Consider the following 13,204-nt stretch of genomic DNA (forward strand, 5'->3'; position numbering starts at 1 on the left):
TCGATAGAAGTCTTTGATTTCCTAGTTAGATAGTCTGTAAGTAACACAGCCTGGATACATCAGTTTGTTTAATAGAGGTTTCACTGCACCACCAATTTATTCTTTATGTAGGTTTTGGTAATGAAGTGTTTCGAGAAGAGTAACCAATGAATCTGCGCCAATATATTTTAGTCAAAGACCGTAGAGGAGCTCTGGAAGATTCGCCAGTTGTCTTTATCCTACAATTAGACGTGTGCTATATAACGACCGTATGAGAGAAACAGCATTAAGTAGATAAGAGGCAAGTTAATGAGTACAAACAAACAGAGACGCATGCTATTACTAACGATTTGGTTGCGTTAAGGTAATTGTCTTCACGGCGTTTGATTGGACGGACGCGACGCTCGTATGTTCAGCGAATTGACTATATTTAGGAGCGATTGATACAGCTAATGAAAGTTAGAAACTTTGGAAGAGAGTTTTAAAAAAATAGACAATTTACTCCGCTAACAGATAAAACCAATTAGAAAGTTAGCGAGCAAACTGGAACGCTGGACAAATGCACCTGTGTCGCAGTGCTATAGTGATCCTTCATTTGGAGAGGAAAAGAACGAGGGAGGAAAAAGATTAATAAGAGTGGATGAAAATAGTTCGTCCGACAAATCATTATAAAGCGCATATGTAGATTGTATTCTTCGAATTTTTTTTAAATCCTGGTAGCGGGGAATATTCAGTGTTCAAGAAATTTTTGCGTATTATTTTATTACAAAAACTTATGAAATATGCGATGTATTTATTTTTAATTTAGTAGGTTATTTTACGACGCTTTATCAGCATCCTTGGTTATTTAGCGTCTGAATGAGATGAAGGTGATAATGGCGGTGAAATGAGTCCGGGGTCCAGCACCGAAAGTTACCCAGCATTTGCTCATATTGGGTTGAGGGAAAACCCCGGAAAAACCTCAACCAGCTAACTTGCCCCGACCGGGAATCGAACCCTGGCTACCTGGTTTCGCGGCCAGACGCGCTGACCGTTACTCCACAGGTGTGGACTAATATGCGATGTAGGTATGTATGTGTGTATGTATATATATATATATATATATATACTTATAAATAATTTTTTGTTGCTAAAATGATTGTGTATTACTTTATTGCAAACGTATGAAGAAATATTTTGCAATATTGTAATATTTTGGAGAAGAGGAGTCCATTTCCATGTATCTCCATAAATTTTCATTAAATTAGTACGCAACAATTTCTTTGAGCACTGTAGAATCAGATAGGGTGGTAAATATAATAGATTAGACGAACCCTGTCACTTTCCTGTCAGAATATGTACTACATAAAATCTGGGCAATACGTAATTGAATTGGAATGATTTAATTTACACACAATTCAGAACTACATACAAACAAGTTTTGAATATAATATAATTTTTGAGTAACTAGGAACAAATTTAACAGAACATAGAGAACTGGTAGCACTTAAGAATTCTTTTGACTTATCCAAATGTGTTTTATAACTTGTACAAATGTGCTTTATAACTTGTACAAATGTGCTTTATAACTTGTACAAATGTGTTTTATAACTTGTACAAATGTGCTTTATAGCTTGTACAAATATGCTTTATATCTTGTAAAAATGTGCTTTATAACTTGCACAAATATGCTTTATAACTTGTAAAAATGTTTTATAATTTGTACAAATATGCTTTATAACTTGTACAAATGTGCTTTATAACTTGTATAAATGTGTTTTATAACTTGCACAAATGTGCTTTATAACTTGTACAAATATGCTTTATAACTTGTACAAATGTGCTTTATAACTTGTACAAATATGCTTTATAATTTGTACAAATGTTCTTTATAAATTGTACAAATATGCTTTATAACTTGTACAAATATGCTTTATAATTTGTACAAATGTGCTTTATAACTTGTACAAATATGCTTTATAACTTGTACAAATGTGCTTCATAACTTGTACAAATGTGCTTTATATCTTGTACAAATGTGCTTTATAATTTGTACAAATGTGCTTTATAACTTGTATAAATGTGGTTTATAACTTGTACAAATATGCTTTATAACTTGTACAAATGTGCTTTATAACTTGTACAAATATGCTTTATAACTTGTACAAATGTGCTTTATAACTTGTACAAATATCCTTTATAACTTGTACAAAATGTGCTTTATAACTTGTACAAATATGCTTTATAACTTGTACAAATGTGCTTTATAACTTGTACAAATATGCTTTATAACTTGTACAAATGTGCTTTATAACCTGTACAAATATGCTTTATAACTTGTACAAATGTGCTTTATAACTTGTACAAATATGCTTTATAACTTGTACAAATGTGCTTTATAACTTGCACAAATGTGCTTTATAACTTGTAAAAATGTTTTATAATTTGTACAAATATGCTTTATAACTTGTACAAATGTGCTTTATAACTTGTACAAATGTGCTTTATAACTTGTACAAATATGCTATATAACTTGTACAAATGTGCTTTATAACTTGTACAAATATGCTTTATAACTTGTACAAATGTGCTTTATAACTTGTACAAATATGCTTTACAACTTGTACAAATGTGCTTTTTAACTTGTACAAATATGCTTTATAACTTGTACAAATGTGCTTTATAACTTGTACAAATATGCTTTATAACTTGTACAAATGTGCTTTATAACTTGTACAAATGTGCTTTATAACTTGTACAAATATGCTTTATAACTTGTACAAATGTGCTTTATAACTTGCACAAATATGCTTTATAACTTGTAAAAATGTTTTATAATTTGTACAAATGTGCTTTATAACTTGTACAAATGTGCTTTATAACTTGTATAAATGTGTTTTATAACTTGTACAAATGTGCTTTATAACTTGTACAAATATGCTTTAGAATTTGTACAAATGTGTTTTATAACTTGTACAAATGTGCTTTATAACTTGTACAAATGTGCTTTATAACTTGTAAAAATGTTTTATAATTTGTACAAATATGCTTTATAATTTGTACAAATGTGCTTTATAACTTGTACAAATATGTTTTATAACTTGTACAAATGTGCTTTATAACTTGTATAATTTTTTTTTTATTGATAGGAGGTAACTGGAATTTCCAATGCCTCATTTTTAATATGCAATGTAAATCACACTAGACCTATGTAGAGTGCGAAAAACATAAAAAAAAAATCGATTTTCGACACCAGATTCGTGACATCCCCCTTAAATACCAGAAAATTCTAAAACATGGGTTGATAAAATCTAATTCAAGTTTTTAGAACCTAAAAATCCCAGACTTGGTAACTAGGCACAAAGCAGAACTAGATATAGGCCTACTCTAACTGGGTTACGCGCTGGTTGCACTGTACGTAGAGGGGACAGTAACAAGCAATTGCGGCAGGTGTACCAGGCCGAGATGTGCCGCGCTTGTAAGGCATTGCCGTCAACAACAACAATGCCTGTTGTTCCTCATGTTACGGGAAAGTGCAAATCCTCCTGAGAAGGGGTCAGGATTGTTTACACGTGTGAAATTGTAATCGTCGTGAATGTGAGCCGTGACGGCCCCATCCTCGGGTCGCACCCCACACGATCGAGGTCACCGAGATAAACAGCAGGTGGCGCCGTCTGGAGGCGTTGCCATGTACTGCCATCCAGTCGTGCGTTCCTTCAAGCTTCGGAACAACGCGTCTTGCCTTCCGTCAATTCCTGCTTTCTTCGTTCCTCCATAGTTTCGTTGCTTTTTTTTTTAATTTACAATTCTTCCATTTCCATTTTCTTAGCTTAGTCATGTTTTAATTTTACGTATTCCTTCAGTTATTCCTCATTTTCTGTATACGTCTCTTCTGTTTATTTTCTTATAATGTTTCCTTCTGTCTCACTTCCTCATTTTATTTCAGCCTACTCTCATCTACATCGCTTTTCTTCACTGCTCTTCATTTCTTACCGTTCGTGTGGCTCAGCGCTACCCTGGCAGACTAGTTTCGACCCCCAGCCTGGGTCCTATTCCTCGAAAGTTTGATATGTATGTATTTATTTACACTGCAAGTGGGCAAGCACCCAGTGGCAGTGGTATACACAATATAAATTACAATACATAATACAGTTATACAATACACAATGAAATTATGCAATACACCAGGCATGTCAACTGATACCCACATGAGGAAGCGCGCGCTTTAGAGCCCAGGAGAGCCTGAGCGCTTTACAGTGCAAAGGAAAGAGACAGACGAAAGAGGTGGTATATGCCGCTTGGTCGAGCTATATTCAGGGATGGCCAGCACTGATTCAATAGACAAAGGGAAGAGAAATTATTAAAAATTGTTTCCATGTTAATTTTTAGATTTGCCTGAGAAGTATAAGTGCATTATAAGAATGTAAGTTTTAATTTTAATGCTCATTTTTCACAAGTTTGATTTTTTTATTCAAAATAAATATTTTCTCAACTTTTCGTACAGAAAAGTGAAATTTTCAGGTATAGGCCTATTTATTTAGTAGCCTTACAGAATGGTTTCGTAAATCTAATATACCGTATATACGTATTACTGAAGATAGTGTATTGCAAATTTTGTAAATATTCGCATGGAAATTGTTTGTATGGAAACAAAGCAACTACTGTACATGATACGCAAAAGATACGTACCCATGTGTTGTAAAAATGTCAGCTGTATAGCTTCAGCAGATTTCGAGAAAATAATTAAATATTCTGATGATAGGAAGTTGCTCACAAATATCACCTTAAAACCATAATGCGATAAGAGTTTTGTTATGTAATATTAGTTACACTTAAAACATATACAGTACCTAGGTAAATTTGCTTTGTGCTGTAATATTGTTTTGATTAGTTTATTGATTACATTTGTAAGGCTAAAGATACCATCAATATAAATTCCAGCTTATCATGTCATACTCAATCTCTTTCTTTGGAAAATCACTTTCTTTATGAATGATGTGTTTCATCCACTTAATGCAGTATAATATTATACTACTATGGAATTTAAGTGAATGTTCCTTCTTAACTCTCTATTATGTTATTAAGATTTAAAACACAAGTGCAATATTAAGAAATCTGTGTTAGTACTTTTGTTTTACAGACAATATAGATAATATTAAACAGAAAGAAGCCATATAAAAATAACGACATAAAATTTCACGTTCCTTTTGAAGTTTGTGCACCACTGTTTTCTTAATCCAACAGGTTGCTTATTCATATACACAACCCTTCCTCTTTACATACTTAGCGCTTGCTGCCCGCGCACGACTTCAAGGCCAGAAAAATGCGCTTGCTTTGACATCACTGCAATAGACAATACAATTAGATACACAATACAATTCGAATACTCAATACAATTATACACAATAATTACAATTAATAATAATGCATAAAATAATCTAACTAATAAGTGAACCTAATTTTACATGACAACCTACATATGTATAGGCCCTACATAAGTTTCACATTGGTACTGATAACAATCTTTCACTTTATACTCTCATCTCACGTACTGTACTGGCATTATGACACATTTCACTGACACTTTAGAACGCATTTCGACACTTTAGAACGCATAGATACATAGAAAAAAATAAAGAAGTGTATGTAGTATTTGTATACTTGGACAAAGGCTTTTGACAGACCGGATTGGAATAAGACGAAAGATGGACAGAACAAAGAAAAATTCTCTCCTGCACCGGGTCTCGAACCTAGGTTTTCAGCTCTGCGTTCTGACGCTTTATCCACTAAGCCACACCGGATTCCAGTTCCGGATTGTTATTTAGTCAAATGTCCGAAGACAAGTCTGAACCTCAAAAGTGATTCCAAGAAGGCACCAGTTATGAAGTAACTAGGCCAGGAGACAATGGGGTAGGGTGACCAGTTGCTTTCCCCCTCATTGCATACATCCCCGACTAGCTACATATTAGACTATTCAAATTCCAGATGCGTACAAACAATTTTTTTTCCTCTGACACATATCGTCAAATAAGTTGTATTGCCTGATAATAGATATACATATCAGCCATAACCTCAATCAAAGGAATAAAATAGATAATATATATTATTATTCCTTTAAAGTTAATTAGAAGTATGTTGCTTGTGTGGAATTTAAGATATTGTTGGTTATCATTCCATGGCCCATTTAACTCTGTATGAGTCACCGATGTCAAAAGCGTGACTCTTATTCCCAGAATGAGCTCGCACGTGGGGTCGAATCCAGGTCATGTGGTCATCATAAACTGTACGGTTTAAGCAACCTGCCCTATTCCGGTTTCACAAAGCATTGTTTTTCTAGGTCTCTCAAAATTTTGTTTTCTAGTAGGTTTACAATATAGCTATTCACAGATTTCAAAAAGGCATATGACTCGGTTAAGAGAGAAGTTTTATATGATATTCTTATTGAATTAGGTATTCCCAAGAAACTAGTTCGATTAATTCAAATGTGTCTCAGTGAAACGTACAGCAGAGTTCGTATAGGTCAGTTTCTGTCAGATGCGTTTCCAATTCACTGTGGGCTAAAGCAAGGAGATAAGTACACTGTCACCTTTACTTTTTAACTTTGCTCTAGAGTATTCCATTAGGAAAGTCCAGGATAACAGAGAGGGTTTGGAATTGGACGGGTTACATCAGCTGCTTGTCTATGCAGATGATCATATGTTAGGAGAAAATCCACAAACGATTAGGGAAAACATGGGAATTTTACTTGAAGCAAGTAAAGAGATAGGTTTGGAAGTAAAACCCGAAAAGACAAAGTATATGTTTATGTCTCGTGACGAGAATATTGTACGAAATGGAAATATAAAAATTGGAAATTTATCTTTTGAAGAGGTGGAGAAGTTCAAATATCTTGGAGCAACAGTAACAAATATAAATGACACTCGGGAGGAAATTAAACAGAGAATAAATATGGGAAATGCTTGTTGTTATTCAGTTGAGAAGCTCTTATCATCCAGTCTGCTGTCAAAAAATCTGAAAGTTAGAATTTATAAAACAGTTATATTACCAGTTGTTATTTATGGTTGTGAAACTTGGACTCTCACTTTGAGAGAGGAACATAGGTTAAGGGTGTTTGAGAATGAGGTGCTTAGGAAAATATTTGGGGCTAAGAGGGATGAAGTTACAGGAGAATGGAAAAAGTTACACAACACAGAACTGCACGCATTGTATTCTTCACCTGACATAATTAGGAACATTAAATCCAGAAGTTTGAAATGAGCAGGGCATGTAGCACGTATGGGCGAATCCAGAAATGCATATAGAGTGTTAGTTGGGAGGCCAGATTGAAAAAGATCTTTGGGAAGGCCGAGACGTAGATAGGAGGATAATATTAAAATGGATTTGAGGGAGGTGGGATATGGTGATAGAGAATGGATTAATCTTGCTCAGGATAGGGACCAATGGCGGGCTTACGTGAGGGCGGCAATGAACCTCCGGGTTCCTTAAAAGCCAGTAAGTAAGTAGTAAGTAGGTTTATAATATACATATTTCTGATAGAATTTTGAAATATGGTTCTATTCTTTGTATATGAATATATTGTGTAAACCGTTTCTCCCTATAGAGTACTACAGAGTGTAAGGAGTGTAAGTGCCTTCCTATTCACAGTCGTCGGGGACAGTTTACATTATCAAAAATGCCCACACATCATAGCGTCAAAACTTTATAGTTTTCCCAGAAAAAATATTTCTTTCCTTATTTTATTTGCGTTATACTGCTTATATGGTGAGTAAAATTACGAAAACAATTAGGCCTACATCAACAGGTATATCTTCCAAAGAGTTGGTATTAGTTAAAATAAATACTTGTGTGTTCTATTAGGTTTTCGTGAAATTAAATAATAATGCATGCTTAAATTTGTAAATATTCTGGCGTGATAGACGTGGTAACGTTTTGCAGGATTCCTGGTGTTGACAGCAGTCTACACTGACGTACAGATCGGCTGAGCTCAAGCTCCCTGTCCACAGGTCTCGTGCCGGGCGAATAGCAGTTTAGAACAGGTAGGCCTTTTCGATAAAAAAAACTTACGATGTCATTCACAGTTCAGGAATATCATGATATGTTATTAATTTATGGAGAAAGTCTTCGTTATTCAAGTGCGGAAAGAAGGATGTACCGTCAACGTTTTCCGCAAAGAAGGTTACCTAATCGGCGAACACCATCGATATAGAAATTAAACAACATGTGTGAAGGAAGACACCATTATCTGACACTTTGATTAATATCTCTGAATTCTATACTATGCGTTCTATTTTAATTGAGTATTTATATGTAAACTTTGAATTGCTCTAGATAAATGTTGAGGGATTCCTTGTTTTATTAGTAGGAAACGTACTTCTACGGCGATTATGTTCATAATCAATTTGTTCGTCACCAGAAGAAGAATAATGCTTTTATTTTCTTTTAATAAAACATCTCAGCCAATTTTAGGATGTAAAACAATACAGTATAACCTCAAATTCAGCTATTTACCCACATCAAGACTAGGGTAAGAATTTGTTACAAACCTTGTAAATTTGTAACATACGATTTATAACATTATAAACAAATGATGTTTAAATTTGTAGTGTCATGGCCTGGAACCTGCCATTCTTTACTGCTCTTACAGTACGATTATTTAGTTCTGACAGTCGCCGGAGATGTGCGCCTGGGTCAGGCGAGTCCATTTAGTTACTCCAAGGGGTGTTTGGGTTAGTCACTCGCTTGCCTTCGGAGCGATCGGATGTCATGCGCGCGGTAGAGCGGTATGTTTCTAGTACAATTTAAGCTGTACTGCATTCCTTTACCGACCGCTCGCATTTATCTCTACTCCGGAACTCTCCCTACTACTCATATTACTTCCCCTCTTTCGCGTCGCTGAGCTGTCAGGACTAAATAATCGGTCTGTACAAATTTACAAGAGTATCTTTATGAAATAAAAAGAATGTAAATTTGTAAGTTTTCTCGCTTGTAGTTTGTAATTTGTAGTTTCGTGAAATAGGGCCCTGTATATCCAGTGATATCTTCTAAACTCCGAACGCTCTGTAGCTATTTTGTTCAGGTAAGGATTACGATACTGATAGACTGTTTTATTATGGATATTTATTTACTAATTGGTGGCATACTAATTATAAACTTACTTACTTACTTACAAATGGATTTTAAGGAAACCGGAAGTTCATTGCTGCCCTCACATAAGCCCGCCATCGGTACCTATCCTGTGCAAGACCAATCCAGTCTCCATCATCATATCCCATCTCCCTCAAATCCATTTTAATATTATCCTACCATCTACGTCTCAGCCTCCCCAAAGGTCTTTTTCCCTCCGGCCTCCCAACTAACACTCTATATGCATTTCTGGATTCGCCCATACGTGCTACATGCCCTGCTCATCTCAAACGTCTGGATTTAATACAAATCTAGTCTTTCAGGTAAGGCAATTTTATAAATCGTATGTTACAAATTTACAAGTTTTGTAACAAATTCTTATCCTACTCTTAATAATAATAATAATAATAATAATAATAATAATAATAATATAACAATAATAATGATTTATTTTAGCTGGCAGAGTTAAGGCCGTAAGGCCTTCTCTTCCACTCAACCAGCAAAAAGTGTATATACATATGCATGAACTTACAAAGAATTCAACAATTTGATTAAGTGAGAGTTACATGTATACAAGAGTTATTTACGAATTAAACAACAAAATACTATGAAGTATTAATTAATCACTGAAATAAACTGTGTAGCAGAATTAAGCTAAAATACATAGAATGTAAATATAGGCATTTCAAATAATATTAGATAATAGAAAGAGATTATTATGAGACAATTTCGAATATACAGCACTATCAGGATGATGTCTAAAGAATGAAGTAACAATGTAGTCAGTGATAGTTTAAATCAGTAAGATTGGAGTGAAATGCTAATAAGGTTATCTTTTAAGCTGTTTTTAAAGGTGTTTATTGTCTTGCAGCCCCTAATACTAATTCAAGTCTGGATTTAATGTTCCTAATTATGTCAGGTGAAGAATACAATGCGTGAAGTTCTACGTTGTGTAACTTTCTCCATTCTCCTGTAACTTCATCCCTCTTAGCCCCAAATATTTTCCTTGGAACCTTATTCTCAAACACCCTTAATCTCTGTTCCTCTCTCAAAGTAAGAGTTCAAGTTTCACAACCATACAGAACAACCGGTAATATAACTGTTTTATAAATTCTAACTTTCAGATTTTTTGACAGCAGACTAAATGACAAAAGCTTCTAAACCGAATAATAATAGGTATTTCCCATATTTATTCTGCGTTTAATTTCCTCCCGAGTGTCATTTATATTTTTTTACTGTTGCTCCAAGATATTTGGATTCTTCCACCTCTTCGAAGGATAAATCTCCAATTTTTCTATTTCCATTTCGAACAAAATTCTGGTCACGAGACATAAACAAATTATAAACAAAACTATTAATTCCTAAAAGGTTATTTAAAAAAATAATGCAAACAAGCTCCAAATGATTTAGAAGCAAAATATTTATTTCATATTTTTATATTTTGGCGAATTTCTTTATACTGTGCCAGTCCCTATTTACAGCCTTCGGCAGAGATTAGATTCTAATTACACAGTAGTAGATGCTTGTTTTATACAGGGATAACATTTTATTTTTACTTCAATTTTTATTGCACCTGAGTTTTTTAATGTACTTCACTCCCACCCCTTCTACTAATGAAGTTCAACCGTCCTCCACAACAGATCCAAGACCGCATATATAGTCACAGTAGCCTTACGGTCATAGTAAACAGTACGTTCTAAAAATATGTTCGCGTTTTCCAGTAACGAAAGAGCTTTCAATATTGCATCATTTTCCATTTGCCTGCGTCGCATCCCAGTTTCCCCCACCTGCTTCTAATCGCCTCTCTGTAAATGCTAGTGGCTGGGTTACGTCCTACAAGGCAGTTGGGGCTGTGTAAACCTAAATATGTGAGCTCCAAGACTTTTGGCCTCTTGTCTCATTTCGGGTTTCGCCTCTCCACTGAAGGAGCTAGTGTCTGGGCTGTCTTAGCTCTTTTCTGAGAACATTAATTTCTGTTTTGATTTGGACGTCTACGTAATATTATACCCATACAATTGTTTAAAATAACTTAAATAAAAGGACCTCATTAAGTATTAACTGTCACGTGATTTGTTCCCTTTCTACGACGCTGCGACGTAACCATTTGGACGGACAGTAGATAGCATGTCTGAGTAATTTTATCTTTTCTGATCGGGCATATGTGAAGATTGAATTTACAGTACGTAAGGTCTCTTTTATAGAGTAGGTGCAGAATTATTTCAACATGAGTTACTGATACGAAGTACGAACCTGGTAATTGGAATTACGTACAATAGTCTATAGTGCGATAATATGCTCATTAGAACTGAAGCCTGTATCGAAATGAACGGCCACCATTTTCAAATAATTATGTGTTTAAATATCCATATTATGATTATTTTTCAATTTAACTTCATTCTCTATAGTGTACGCCAGCCATGACGAAAATGTAACTGACGAGCACATTGTGGCTCGCAATGATAGCTGTGCATGTCTCTTGCTCCCCCAACCCCCACCCTCTCACTCACTGGAGTCAAACTCCGTTCCATTTGTATTTGTATTTGACCTGCGAGTGACGTATCGTCGCAATGTCTCGCTCGAAAGCATGTAGTCTACATCTACAAAAACGAAAGTTTCAAGTAGGATGGGAGGACGCATTTTTTGCTGCCAATATGGTGAGAATATTAAATGTATGATTTATTCACAAGTATTACGAGAAAAACGGTTGTATAACATAAACAGCATTATACTACATGTTACTCATGCAACATTAAAAGGTTAAGTGTTTTTGTTATTATTATTATTATTATTATTATTATTATTATTATTATTATTATTGTTATTATTTCGATCATTTTTCAGAAGATGTACGAATAATGCGGTTAGGTCATCAATTTAAACTCACAGATTTACAATGTAATGTTACAATGAAAGCTAGATGTACGGACTTGACAAATGTTGAACTTTTAAAACCTTTGGCAAAAAATAAACATCCGAAGCATCGTTCTTTCGCTTGCTCTGTTGAAGCCATGTTCGCTACAACTTACGTTTGTGAAAAATTATTTTCAACAATGAAAATAGTAAAAACCTAATTTAGATTACGACTGACAGACAAATACCTTCGTGATCAACTACGACTGCCAGTAAGTGAAATAATTCCTGATTTTAAAACTCTGTTGCGGAGACATTTTGATTTTAGGTTGTGATAATGTGTCCTATGTTTTCTTATTCATTTCTTTCTTTGTTACACGTACTACACGTTAGTTTTTTAACCTTATACTCTATAAAATTATATTTAAGTGCTTGACGTAAGGAAAATGAAAATCCGTTAATAAGTCAGACAGTTACTGCACTTCCCCTTCGGGTGTCCGCCTCCCTCCATAGGTGCTATGAACCTTGCAGGTTACACAGTGGCTCGGCGCGCGATTACATTTTCGCCACGGCTAGTGCACGCTAATGTGTTGTAGACAGTGTAATATACACTGCATAATGAATGCGTCCGCATGGACAGCTCAGTTCTTGAGGAAAGACACTCATTGTTAATACTGTATTGTATTTTGATTAAACAAAAACCTAATGAAAATTATCAAACTCAAAATCGCGATATTTCTTAGTTTACGTAAATGGATTAACTAATTTTCTTCCCTCCTATACCTAGGAAAGTGATTTGTTTGTATATTACGCCAGTATCATCGAACTCCAGTCGTGGAAGGGGGTAGCAAACGGTGTTTCCGGTCCTTAATCATTGATCCAAAGGCATAGCCAGGTTAATATTAGAAATGTTAGTAAATAGTAATATGCGTTACAAGAGCGGTATGTTGAAGTTTTCATGTTCGAGGAAAAGCTTGAAAAAGCGAAACGTAGTTGAGCTTTTTCAATTTCCGAGAATTGAAAGAAAACATACTGCTCGTGTATCGTACATTATTTTGTGCGAAGATTGTTTATTACATACCTGAAAGAGGAATTTCTAATTAGTTGCAATGAAATCTCCATCTTGGTTTCTGCTCAATGACGGCAAATTTGCAAAACAAAAATTCTATCTTCAGCATTGTTGCTTTAAATTGTTCTGTGTTTACTGTACTCCAGCAGGCCGTGATATACGTCTGTCTCTTTTTCCCCCAGTCTATAAATGCGAACTTAAAAC

This window comes from Periplaneta americana, chromosome 10 (assembly GCF_040183065.1).
Source record: "Periplaneta americana isolate PAMFEO1 chromosome 10, P.americana_PAMFEO1_priV1, whole genome shotgun sequence".
Taxonomy (NCBI): domain Eukaryota; kingdom Metazoa; phylum Arthropoda; class Insecta; order Blattodea; family Blattidae; genus Periplaneta; species Periplaneta americana.